Below are 11,538 nucleotides of genomic sequence, written 5' to 3'. Positions count from 1 at the left end.
TTTTAAATATTGCCAGCAGTTCTAAGAGTAAAGACTCTCTTTTACAGTGGGAAAAGCAACTCTATAGAGAATGAAATAAAAAACTAAAACACAGTGATTGTAGACACAGAATAGTTAAACCCTTCACAGCTTTGATAAATACGGAGGAGGTGTCTTTTATTCTATCCCACCCATAAGATTTGTCAATATAGAGAATCACAGCTAGACTCAGGAACATTTTCTAGAAATGTGTTTTACCCAGAACTATATCTAATCATTCTGTTCACAGAGGGGGACACTTTTCAGTGGCTTGCGGATCAAACTACATTTCTGTTGCTTCTCTTAGGTCAGCATCCTGAAGCATTGACTTGTGATGCATATGGAGTAAGAAAGCAACAATGACCCCACACTACATATGAGATATTTAATAATACGTAGTTATTAAAACATATGTTTGAACATCTAGTATGACCAAAGGCAACTATAAATGGACTCTGAATTGGTGTACTTCACTTTACACCATTTATGGGTCCCTCTGTAAGTACCTTAAACTAAATATGCCTTTATTTGCTTTCAAAAAGTTTTATAATATATTTTTGTATGATTGTATCATTGCTAGGCCAGACTCTGATTAAGCATCCAAAGCACATAACCAAAATGAGTTCTGTTTGCAGAAAAACACTTGTTTTTGTGAGATGCAGTTAGAAAGTGAAGAATGGAAATATCTAGATGGAAATCAGTTTATCATACTGTCACACATGTAACTCCCAGGTTATCTGTAAAACCCCCAAACACCGGTTAGTATCTGTGTAGGTAATATGTCTGTGTGTAAACACTACAAGGGGAAGTTTATCCCAGAGGGACACTTCTTTAATAGCTTTTCCATTTTTAATCCCCAGTAACCTTTTCTTCCTTTGCCAATAGTTCCTTGTTTTTGCCTCTGATTTTGAACATATTATTTGGAAGTACAGATTATCCAAGAATATGAGCTACCAGAAGATATATTTATATATTTATTCATTTATTTCAAGGAATGGGTTCTTTAAAGTACCAGTTATCCGAAGCACAGGATGTGGAAGAAAATGTGGGTAATTCTCTCGATCTCTATATCAGTGTGCTTGAAAATTAGGAATCCAGTACTCAGCTCTCTTGGTCAGGTTGTAATTTCAGATACTGCTGGGCAGCTATCTGAATCTCTCTGCGTGTTTACGTGGCCTATCCCCACATGCTGACAGGTTCACACCTGTAAATCTGATTAGCAGACAATGTTTGACTTGATTAGTCAAGTGCAAAGCTCAATGCAGTCAGACATTTGAAATTCAAGATTTCCTGGAGCTGTGTTAATAGGTTTGAGACCTGAGCAGTGTGCAAATGAAACAACAGGAGCCACACATTCTTCAGACAGTGTTTCATTTCTTCACATTCAGGGAGTACTGAATCAGGGACTGTTTGGAAGTGACATGTCCCTCCCTTGCTTGTTCCTCTTGCCTTGGGACAGTGGTTTGCGATCAGAGCTTTTCTGCACCTTCTTTAAACAGAAAGCAGTGAATTTTTGTAATGCAAACCAGCAAATTCCCATTTCCTATTGACTACTGCCTGTGCATTTGATATCTCTGAAGGTCTAAAGGCTGCTTTCAGATTATTCCTTCACATGAGAGAAAACACTATATTCTCCATCCAACCTTTCATAAGGCTTATCTATCTGCAGTCTCTAAGCTCATCCTCTTGTTTTCTTATTGCTTTTCCATTCCTGTGACTCCCATTTCTCCTCAAATTGATGTCAACGCAAAACCTTCTTTCTTTTCTAACACTCTGTCTCTGTGGAGCATTTGTGATACCACACATTATGAATGCTCTGTGAAATCAGTTTCAGAGTAATGATATGCTATGTATGCTTAGAAACGCACTTATGTTTCCAAATGTCTCCTTGCATATTATTAAGGTTAGTGAACCAAGAAGATGAGTACTTTTGTCACCATAAGGATGATACACATAAGAAGATACACATGACTATAGATACAGACCAGTTATAGTTAGTCTGGGAGAAAGCCAGGGAAGGATTGTCATTTATTATTTAAACCCACCCAAGCTGCACATTGTATTTTACTATACAGTATTAAGACATTGATCCTTGCCCCTCTGTCCTACAGAACCTGCAACATGAGAGAAATTAACACTGCACTGAAATAATTGCTTTATTACAACCCCCTAATACTGACACAGTTTGCAAGAAGTAAAGGAAGATTTATTTTCATGCACTACACTCTGTAACACACCACAGTGAGTAGTCTCAGGAATAAGCTATGCTCTCTGGTACCATATGTGAACTGTGGTACATCCATGTATAGATGCAGTTACCTGCATTCAGACTCTCAGAATATTGTCCTAAATTAGGCCAAAAACACCGTAGAAGAGTAACAGGACATTATGACAGGACAAAGTAATGGTGGAAGGAAGAAATCAATAAATACAAAGAAAGGCTGAAAATGGCTTTGGGGTGAGAAGAGTTATTCCCACAGAAAGACAATTTGCATTGATTTAATTTCTGACATGCTTTGTTTTCAAGATTTGTAATGTTCTATACTATTACTATTTGTTCTAAAGCATTGTCAGAAGGCCTGAACAAAGACATGAGTAAGCAAGAATGGGAAAGACAAATTTTACTGTCTGCATGCCATCTGTGAGGGGCAGAAATCACCTATAGGCATGAAAACACGAGCTGGATAAACAGGGTAAGCAGAAGGCTGGAGCAGAACAGAGTTCAGAGAGCAGCAGCTGAGAGGAGAATGGGGGGACCGAGCAGGAAGATCAAACACAGAGCTTTAATAATCATTGACCTTGCACTAAACAGCACAGGAAAAAGACAGCACTCCAAAGATTTAATACAGGGCAAAACCAACAGGGCCAGCATGCACACTATTCTCCTATCCATTTCTCCCCAGCCATATTAACTATGTCCCCTCTCTGGTATCTTAAATTTACTCTTCCCTTCCCCCAGGCAGCAATTCTCTCTTTTTCTCTCTCTCTCCCCCTCCTGAACCCCATCTCTGTGAAACCCACAGGGTAACATCTATAACCAAACCAACATTTTCTTAACACGACAAAACTATTTACCAATGAAAATTTGTGATTTTTGAGAAGATGTCTAAAAAAGAAAAAAGAAAACCAAAACCCAAACCCTAAAATTACAATACTGTATTTAAACAGAGAAAATCCTTGGAATAGCTGGCTTTCATTTGGTGCTTGTGTGAATGCACAAATGAATATCAAAAGACTTCCCTGCATCATTTGCTTTATCACTGAGCAGCCACTGGGAAACTTAGCACAGATTTCAATGGATTGCATTAAGACCAACGCACACTACACTATCATCATTTTGCATAACACAAGACAATTTCAGCATTTATTTTCAGAGCAAAGTACTCCTTGCTTACAAACATGTTCACAATGAAGCCCGCATTTTTATGACAAGGCAATCTCAGGGGCTGACTTCCCTCTGGCACTCACTTTCACATACCCTGCTTCCTTTCTCACATCTTCCAACGCACACGAGAAGGCGCTGTGGTCTGTAAGGGTGATGCACCCGGTGACCCCAGTCACAGAACAGGGCAGGAAGAGGTGCGCTGCTGCGGGAGAGCAGGTGCTTGCACAGTACCACAGTCTCTCTCTCCTCTTCTGTTACCCTATGCATTGGGTGAGTCTGCTCAGTGGATCAAAGTACCGATCACCAGAGGAAGCACCAGTTCCCTACTGTACCCCACAAATGCACAAGATGTGGTGGTATGTGGAAGATAATGTCCTCTGTTCTCAGATCAAGATGCCAGCGCACACTTTCCCACCTCCACTGACCCAGCGCCCCCTTCACGATTCATCATTCTCCCTCCCCAGGTGACGCACAAACTTCTCTCACCCAGGCCTCTTTCTCCTCTAAGTTACCTGGACCCTTGTGTCCTCTGCAGGAAAATCCTGCCTACCCTCCCGAAGAAGTATGCCTGCAGGTTACACAGTAAGCTCGGACACACACACAAAACCTAGCCACGGGAAGGCATGAGGCATCACTAAGGCATGTCAACTTCCCAGTCGGGAAGAATTGCTACCATTCTGCTGCTGCAGTAATTTGCATGAGGGCTCGGATCACCTGATCCAGGCAAAATCAGCCAGGCTAGTGTAAACAGTTGAAATATGTTGAAATAAAAAAAAGGTGTGACTTTTCCTGTCTCGTTTTATTCGAAGCAGATGAGGGAGAGCTCGCGCAAGCAGCTCCCCAGCAGGGCAGCGGCGACGGCACAGCACAGGAACGGGGCAGCAACAGGCAGTCGGTGGGTAGCGATGGCTTAAATCAGAGCTGTCCGCAACACCAACATCTGCGGTTCGGTCATCCGTCAGTACAGTCAGTGTTTGTCAACACAGTCAATGAGGTCATTTGTCAAAGAACAACTCTGCCGAGTTCCCAGGTGTCTCGTTCTTTTATGTGAACTTCCCTAACGTACGTGCGGGAATAAAAATGATGTTCTTGTCATTGCAAGAATAAATTCATTAAAGGTTAGAGCAAAATCCAAAACAATTACAAGGAAGCATTTACCTCTCCACAGATAGCATCTCTCTGTTATATTTGCCAGCAATTTGGAAAACTAATTAAAATAATGGATTATTGTACTCAATGTTTTAAATTAATCAGTAACGTTAACATGCTATGCATTTGCTCTTTCCTATAAACACTATTTTTAAAAGCCTTCCTAAATTGACACTTTTAAATAAAAATCATTTTCTTGCTCTTTTTAATTATTTCTAATCCAGCATATAATAAAGCTCAGCTTGCTGGTACTTGCACGAGTACTAGAAAGCACAGGTCATTGGGCCTGGGTAGCTGAGGGTGTTTAATAGCCCAGAGTATCTTTTTCCAAGGAGAAATGTCAGACTCTGATCTCATGATATTGATGTACAAATGCAGGTTCATCGACCGATGCAGAATCCCATTAACTCAAATGGGGCTTTACGCAGGCATCTGCCCTACTAGCAAGAATCGAGAACTTTATGATTGGAACCTAGCTCCTGAACAACAGGAGTTCGCATCTCATAACCTCCTTCCTCCGCCGTGCCCCATTCCCATGTTGTCATACTGCTGATAGATTCAGGAAATTCAGGGGGAAAAAAAAGATGCAAGAATTTACTTTTAGTCCACAGACCGACTCTTCTCTGTCATGATGTGAAGTGTGCTTATTGGGTAACCCAGTAACACCTACGAAGTGACTCGGTCTGTGGATAAATACTGGGACTAGATCCCCAGGAAGGGAAGCTTTATTTTTATAAAGCTTGTTAGATAACAAATAGGAAATATTTTCAAGTGGTTGAGCTTCCAAAAGGGCCAAACACCCTTCAGATGTCTCCAGGTGAGCTTTTCAGAAGAGAAGCCCACTAACCTTATGGTCAGCCTTGAACACGTCCCCTCAGGGTGGTTTTCACAAAGAATACATCCATGTGCACTCGGCTCAAAACATCTGTCTCTTATTCTTGCCCGAGAACTAAACTTAAATAAGGGAAAGAGATACTCAGCTGAGCTATAAATTATGAATAGTTCTTCAGTGAATTGAACTTTGAAGCTTAAATAACAGAGCAGTGAAATTCTGGAAAAGCGAAAGATGTACAATTTTAATTTAGTGCTACCCCAAAAACTCACTTAAAACATTTAAACATCTTTATTTACTTTAGCTAGAATCTTCAATAGACCAAAAGTGTCTCTCGGGAATCAGCAAAGTGTTCTGCAAGATCTGGAGAAGATCTGGGGGGAGAAGGCCATGGGGGGGACTATTCACACTTCAAAGAGTTTCCTTCAATGACGCTATTTCAGAATAAGACTTACAAAATGTTTATTATTTATACATTTAGTTATTTAAACAAATGCCATGTATTACTTAGTTGAGAACAAAGAGAGTTTGAAAACTTTATTTTTATGCTGTAAAGAAATTAAAAGCCTGTTGGACTTTAGTTTCCTTTGACATTCTTTTCTCCTTTTAAAGAGATTTTTTTTTAAAACTAAAGAGAAAAAGAATGTCAAGTTCTCACCTCTCTGTTGAGATTCAAAGAATTTTTTTTCCCTTCATTTTGGTAGTATTTTGTGTGGTAAGTATCTTATCAAATGAAGGTTGTGTTTGTTTCAATTTCAATGAAAATAAGTTACAAGTAAGAAGCCAGAGGTAAGAAATCCACGTTGAGAGTGCTAATTTTTACACTTTAGATAGTTACTCTAAAGTCTGTTAAAAGAACAGAAACAGCAAGTGAAAAAAAATAAAAACCAAAGCAACAGCAGCAACAACAACAACAAAAAGAAACACAACAAAGCCAAATTGACATAACTTTGCTGTTTCATTATGTCACATCATTTCAAAGCTTCAGAAATTAGGAAAATGCTTTCTAAAGCCAGGGTATCTAAAGGCGTCCGGTGGCCACAGCTGTCACCCGTGGGCAGAAAGATGGCACAAAAGTGCCAGGAAATGTTTTTTTAAGTTTCTGCATGTTAATCAAATTTTCTAAGTTTTTTAAGCATATGCTGAACTTCAAAAATATGCCTGAATTCATCTTACAGGTATATGACTTCAGTATGTTCTTGATGCTGTCCTGAGTTGGCTCCTGAGTCTGCAACAACCCATCACAGTGGTACTTTTTTGGTCTTCCTTACTTCCAGGCCCCTTTCTGTATCTCCGAATCATTTCTGTTTCTTTGAAAACACAGACTGACTGTGGGAGAAGTGACTTTAACTACTTCACTTGCCTGGTATGGCAAATATTCCCACAACACACGCTAACGTAGATGGGACATTAGTCTGTCTTTTTGTCATTTTGCTAAGTAACTGTCTCTTATAAGGTGGGAATGAATGGCATCACTTATAAGAGCTTTCTAGAATAGGATCAGCATCTGTGAAAGGCTTGGGCTGGTCAGCACGTTAAGGAAAATCAGTCAGTAGCTTTTCCTTATGATAAACGCAGCAAAACAGACGCAAAGGTGCCAAGTTTCATTCTGACTGGAACAGGATAACCAACCTTTCAGAAAAAACCTACCTGCCAGATGCGACAGGTGTAAAAAACAGTGTCAGGATGCACCCCTCCCACGCCCAGTGGGCCCTGCAGGCACCCACAGGTGAAGAAGCCAGTGGGCGGCTGCCTTCCCGCAGCTCCCAGCCCAGCGCCGGAGGTGGGCACACAGCAATTTCTGTGCAAACGCCAGCTGTGAAGGTGAGTTCCCATGGCCTACCTGAAATGGCAGTGGGAAATCAGAAGCTCTGTAATAGCGTGTTGCATATTTCAGTGTAAACTCAGCAGAATCAGAGGCTATTGATTAACTTTATGGCTACATGTCAGCTAGACTAAAATCTACGGCAGGCCAGACCCAAGTTTATGTGCCACTGAGACAGAGTGCGTCTGCCAGCAGGGAACTGTAAAGCTCTGAATTCCCCAGCGCTGTAACCAGGTGAAGCAAAGGTACAGCTGGTTACCTGCTGCTATGCTAACGTGGCTTCTGCAGCTCATACAGCTGACAAGGAACTCCTAGAAAAATGGTGATGCCTTGGCAATAGTGTGCTTAGCTCCATCCAGACTATCGTAATGTTCACTTGCCTTTTCTTTGCTTGAAATAACATTTATCACTGCTTAGGGAGTACTGATAGCAGAGATTTTAGTAAGCTTCTCCATCACATTCTCTTTACTTCCTTCTGTTACTCTTATCCTTAATGAGATCAAGTCAACACATTTTTTTTTTTTTTTCTGGGTTAAGGTTTGTGTTTTCTCAATCAGGGACTGAACTTTCACCACAATTGACAAGTTTTGTAGAATCATGGAAATAATTTTCTGCTTTATAGTATATTTTTGTTAGGGGAAAAATTCAGAACAAACCAGCTGAATTTAATGTTTTGTTTTGATCATGTTTAATACATTTGAATTCATAGTGGACAAAATAACTCACATTATTATTTTGATTAACTTCCCATCTTGCTGTATAACATTAAATATCACTGTTGCAATAGTATCATAGACACATTACCTATTACTATTCGGTACTGAAGCAACACATTTTTTATTTATCAGTGTTTCAAAATTACAAAAAGCCTTGCAAACCGTGTCTTAACAAAACAGCTTCCTACCTTTATTCAAGGCTTGCTTCAAAACTGGAGAATACTCTCTGGAATATAAGAAATAAAGTTAGAATCATATAGGCTTTCCTTCTAGTTATAAAAATCTCAGTTACTGAAATCTCTGCACTGAAAACTGTGTTGTTATTTCCACTTACTGTTGTTCTGAGAACTTTGATTGATTCAGCCTTCTCTTACTTCATGACAAATTAATGAAATACAGAAGGGTTCTCTTAACATGATGGATGCATTATTTGATTCAAAGTCTAAAGAACCCACAACTTCCAGGGTGAGTGTCATGCAAGGATGGTTTCAGTTAACACATCTATTTTAACAATGGAAGAACATCGTAAGGGCAAACCCAGGCAGAGTTATTAGCAGTTGGATAGCCACAGACCAGCTTGTGCCCTGCGGTCCTTTAAACTCTTGTCAACCTTCCTTCAGGCTAAAGAAGGGAAGAGTTAGGGAGAAGCTCAGAGTGCTGCAAACCTTTTTAATGCCTCACAAAGAGCATTATAAGGAAAGGCAGTCCATACAGAGCCCTGTGGTCGAAAGGGTGCATCTAAGCAGAACTTCCATGGGAGGTGTAAAGACTGATCCATACCATTTCGTACTCTCTCAAATTATGTTGTGGAGGAAGATGTTCAGATAGAATGCAGTCAGTATATGCTTTTTCATCTGGACTTAAATTAAGACCTTAAAAAGGTCTTTACAGAGACCTTTGCTATTTCAGGCAGGTTTTATTTATTTACTTAGCAAATTCCCATCACTTTATTTGTTGTACGTTGCTGCAACTACATTGTGTTTCTAGTAAAAAAGTATCCTACTCTGCAGCCACACAGTGCCTTGAGCCATAGAAATGTCAAAATATTACAACACTTCATTTGTTACTATATGGTTAAAGGGGGAATGAGTCACTATTAATTTGATTATTTTCAAAAGAGTACTGAAATTCCCAAAAATGTTCAAAAATTTGAAGATACAGTAATATCATGTATTTTTAACTTTGACTTGTCTGCAGCTGATAATGCTAATACTAATTTTAGTAAATACCACTGCCTAACATCTCATTAGAAAATGAAAGTTTGTCTTCAGGTGATTGTTCTGCTCGCGTTCTTCATAATTTACTATAGCAAAATCACTGTTTGATCTCAGGTGTTGTATAATAAATGTTACCACTTGCTTTTTCCTTGTCAGCCAAAGAGTTTCAGAACAACAGGAGATATTTCCATCAACTTTTGATTCTATGAAAATGAAGGGGTGTGCCTATAATACCTCACCATGCCAGTGAAAGTGTCTTAAAATGTTATGTATTATCAGATACTTACAAAGAGGAGGTGAGGACTGCAGCTTTTAAGAGATTAAGTATGATAAGATGGTTCTTTCAGTGAATGGGCAAATGGCTACTACTCATATTTATTTCATTATGTCATTATGAGCTTTTTTTTTTTTAAATTAGAACAAGCTGAACTTGAACAAGCTTAACTTTGATATAGTTTGTTAACTGCTGGGTTACCAAAGACTGATGAAAAAAGCTTTGGTCATAAATAGAGTTCTTACATAAACATATTCTCATGAAATGAAAAAAATAATAATTCAAAGCTATACATAAGCTTTTATACCCGCCTCCCCATTTTGAGTTGCATTGAACAAACATTGCCCTCAACTCGATCCTTTTCTGAAGGAAATAAAATAGAATAAAACTGACTTGCCAGGAAATCACCAACATTATTCAGCTGATGAAATTTGATTAAAGAGCTGGATCGGGGCCGTACAACACCTGCAGACTGCGTTGTGTTGAGCCCCTCGGGCCGGCACCCCCGGCCTGACGGCCCCCGGAGGCTCTGGCGGCCGCTCCTGCCTCAGACACAGCAGCAGCAGCAGCAATATTTTCCCTATGTAAATAGAGTTGGACAGCTTGCCGAAACCTGCTAAATATTGATTCTGCTAAGACTTTGAATTAAAGTTAATTTAAATAGTACATGTAGAGAGTTTTATGAATTGATTTCAAATAACAAAGATGTATTGAAAAAGCATTAAGCCCGAGTACCATTTTAAACAATGAATTTAAGCTTATGGTAATTGAATTACGGGTTTGAGCGCAGATGAAACACAGGCTTGAGGGGGAAACGCAGGCTGTGCTGTGTGAAAGAAAAGCTCCCCAAAAAGAAAACTGTCCTGGGCATCAGGCGGGTGCCCCCGCTCCCTGAGGCGCCCTGGGTGGGCAGTGTGTGGGACCACCATGTGGTTAGCCCCACATGAAGGCCGCTGTGGAGGCAAGCAGAAGGTTCTGGAAGGTGGGCTGAAGGTATGGGGCAGGCCGTGAGGAGCACAAAAGGTCTGCTCCACTCTGGTGGGAAGCAGGCCTCGAGTGTGCGGCCAAGGGGAGCCATCTTGTTGGGCATCCTTGTCATCGCCCGTGTCACTGATGTGGGGAGGAAAGCTAATGATTAAAAATTGAAAGTAGGGAACAACCCTCCCTCCAAGGATCCTTGCTACTTTGAGCCCTGAGGCACAGAGTGCTGCTGCTGGAGAGGAAATGTCGAGTTTATACAAATAAGGGGATTACCAGCTTCCTTCCGTGCCTGCTCCGTGATGGCCCCGCTGTCCAGAAGCGCAGCCATGGCCTTCTGGGTGCTGTGCCACCCGTGTGGTGGCTGGCCCACTAGCTGCTCCCCTACCCGGGGTGAAAGGGCAATGAGAAGCCTTCCTTCTGCTCTTGCAGTACAGCTTCACAAATGGCAGGCCCAGACATTGACAACCAACCAAACAGCGCAGGTTAGCCTGCCAACATTGGAAGAATTTAACGGGAGTTGTGCAATCTCCTTAGATCACGATTTATCAGTATATTTTGTGGCACCTTTTCGGCATGACTCTATCACACTAGCATCACCTCATCTACTTGTACCTGGGACAAGAAGCTGTGCTGCACTTTGTGCAGTCAGGATGAAGGTGCAGTGCCTCTCAGCTCCCCCTTACGCTAGGTATTGGGAGGCTTTGGGGGATAAATCAAATCAACCAGCTCCTGGAGAGTTTGCAGCCAGCAGTAAATCACCATTCATAGTGTAATGGGTGAATAATTCTCTGAGTGTACAGTCGTAGCAGCTGTCAAAATGGGTAAAAGAAAAACACCATTTGTTCATCAAAAAACCCATGTCCTGGGTAAAAAACAAAACAAAACAAAACAAAACAAAAACAACCAACAACAACAACTAAAAGCAAACCCAACACCTGAATGCATCAGGCACTTAACCCACTTTGCCTCGACTACATTAGAAGCAGTACCACTAGCAGTAGTGCTGTCATGTTTGATAATAACTTCTAGAAGGAACAGGCTGCGGATGGGAACCTCCTCAGGTAAGGCCACAGCCAGGAGAGCACACCTGACTGCAGCTGAAGATAAAATAAGCCGATGAAAGAAGATTCCTGCTATTTCC

At 40.8% G+C, this 11,538-nt stretch overlaps 1 long non-coding RNA gene across 1 annotated transcript; it reads right to left on the bottom strand.

The window, feature by feature from the left end:
- Positions 1–5,375: 5,375 nt before the first annotated feature.
- Positions 5,376–11,448, bottom strand: LOC308192381. The gene is made up of 3 exons (XR_013948765.1): positions 9,430–11,448; positions 8,114–8,151; positions 5,376–7,227 (listed from the first exon to the last, which is right to left on the bottom strand). It is a non-coding gene; the product is annotated as an uncharacterized lncRNA (long non-coding RNA).
- Positions 11,449–11,538: the final 90 nt, after the last annotated feature.

Source organism: Anser brachyrhynchus (assembly GCF_964034855.1).
Source record: "Anser brachyrhynchus genome assembly, chromosome: 3".
Lineage (NCBI taxonomy): Eukaryota > Metazoa > Chordata > Aves > Anseriformes > Anatidae > Anser > Anser brachyrhynchus.
The sequence above is the reverse complement of the archived record's forward strand: the minus strand, read 5'-3'. Positions and strand labels throughout refer to the sequence as shown.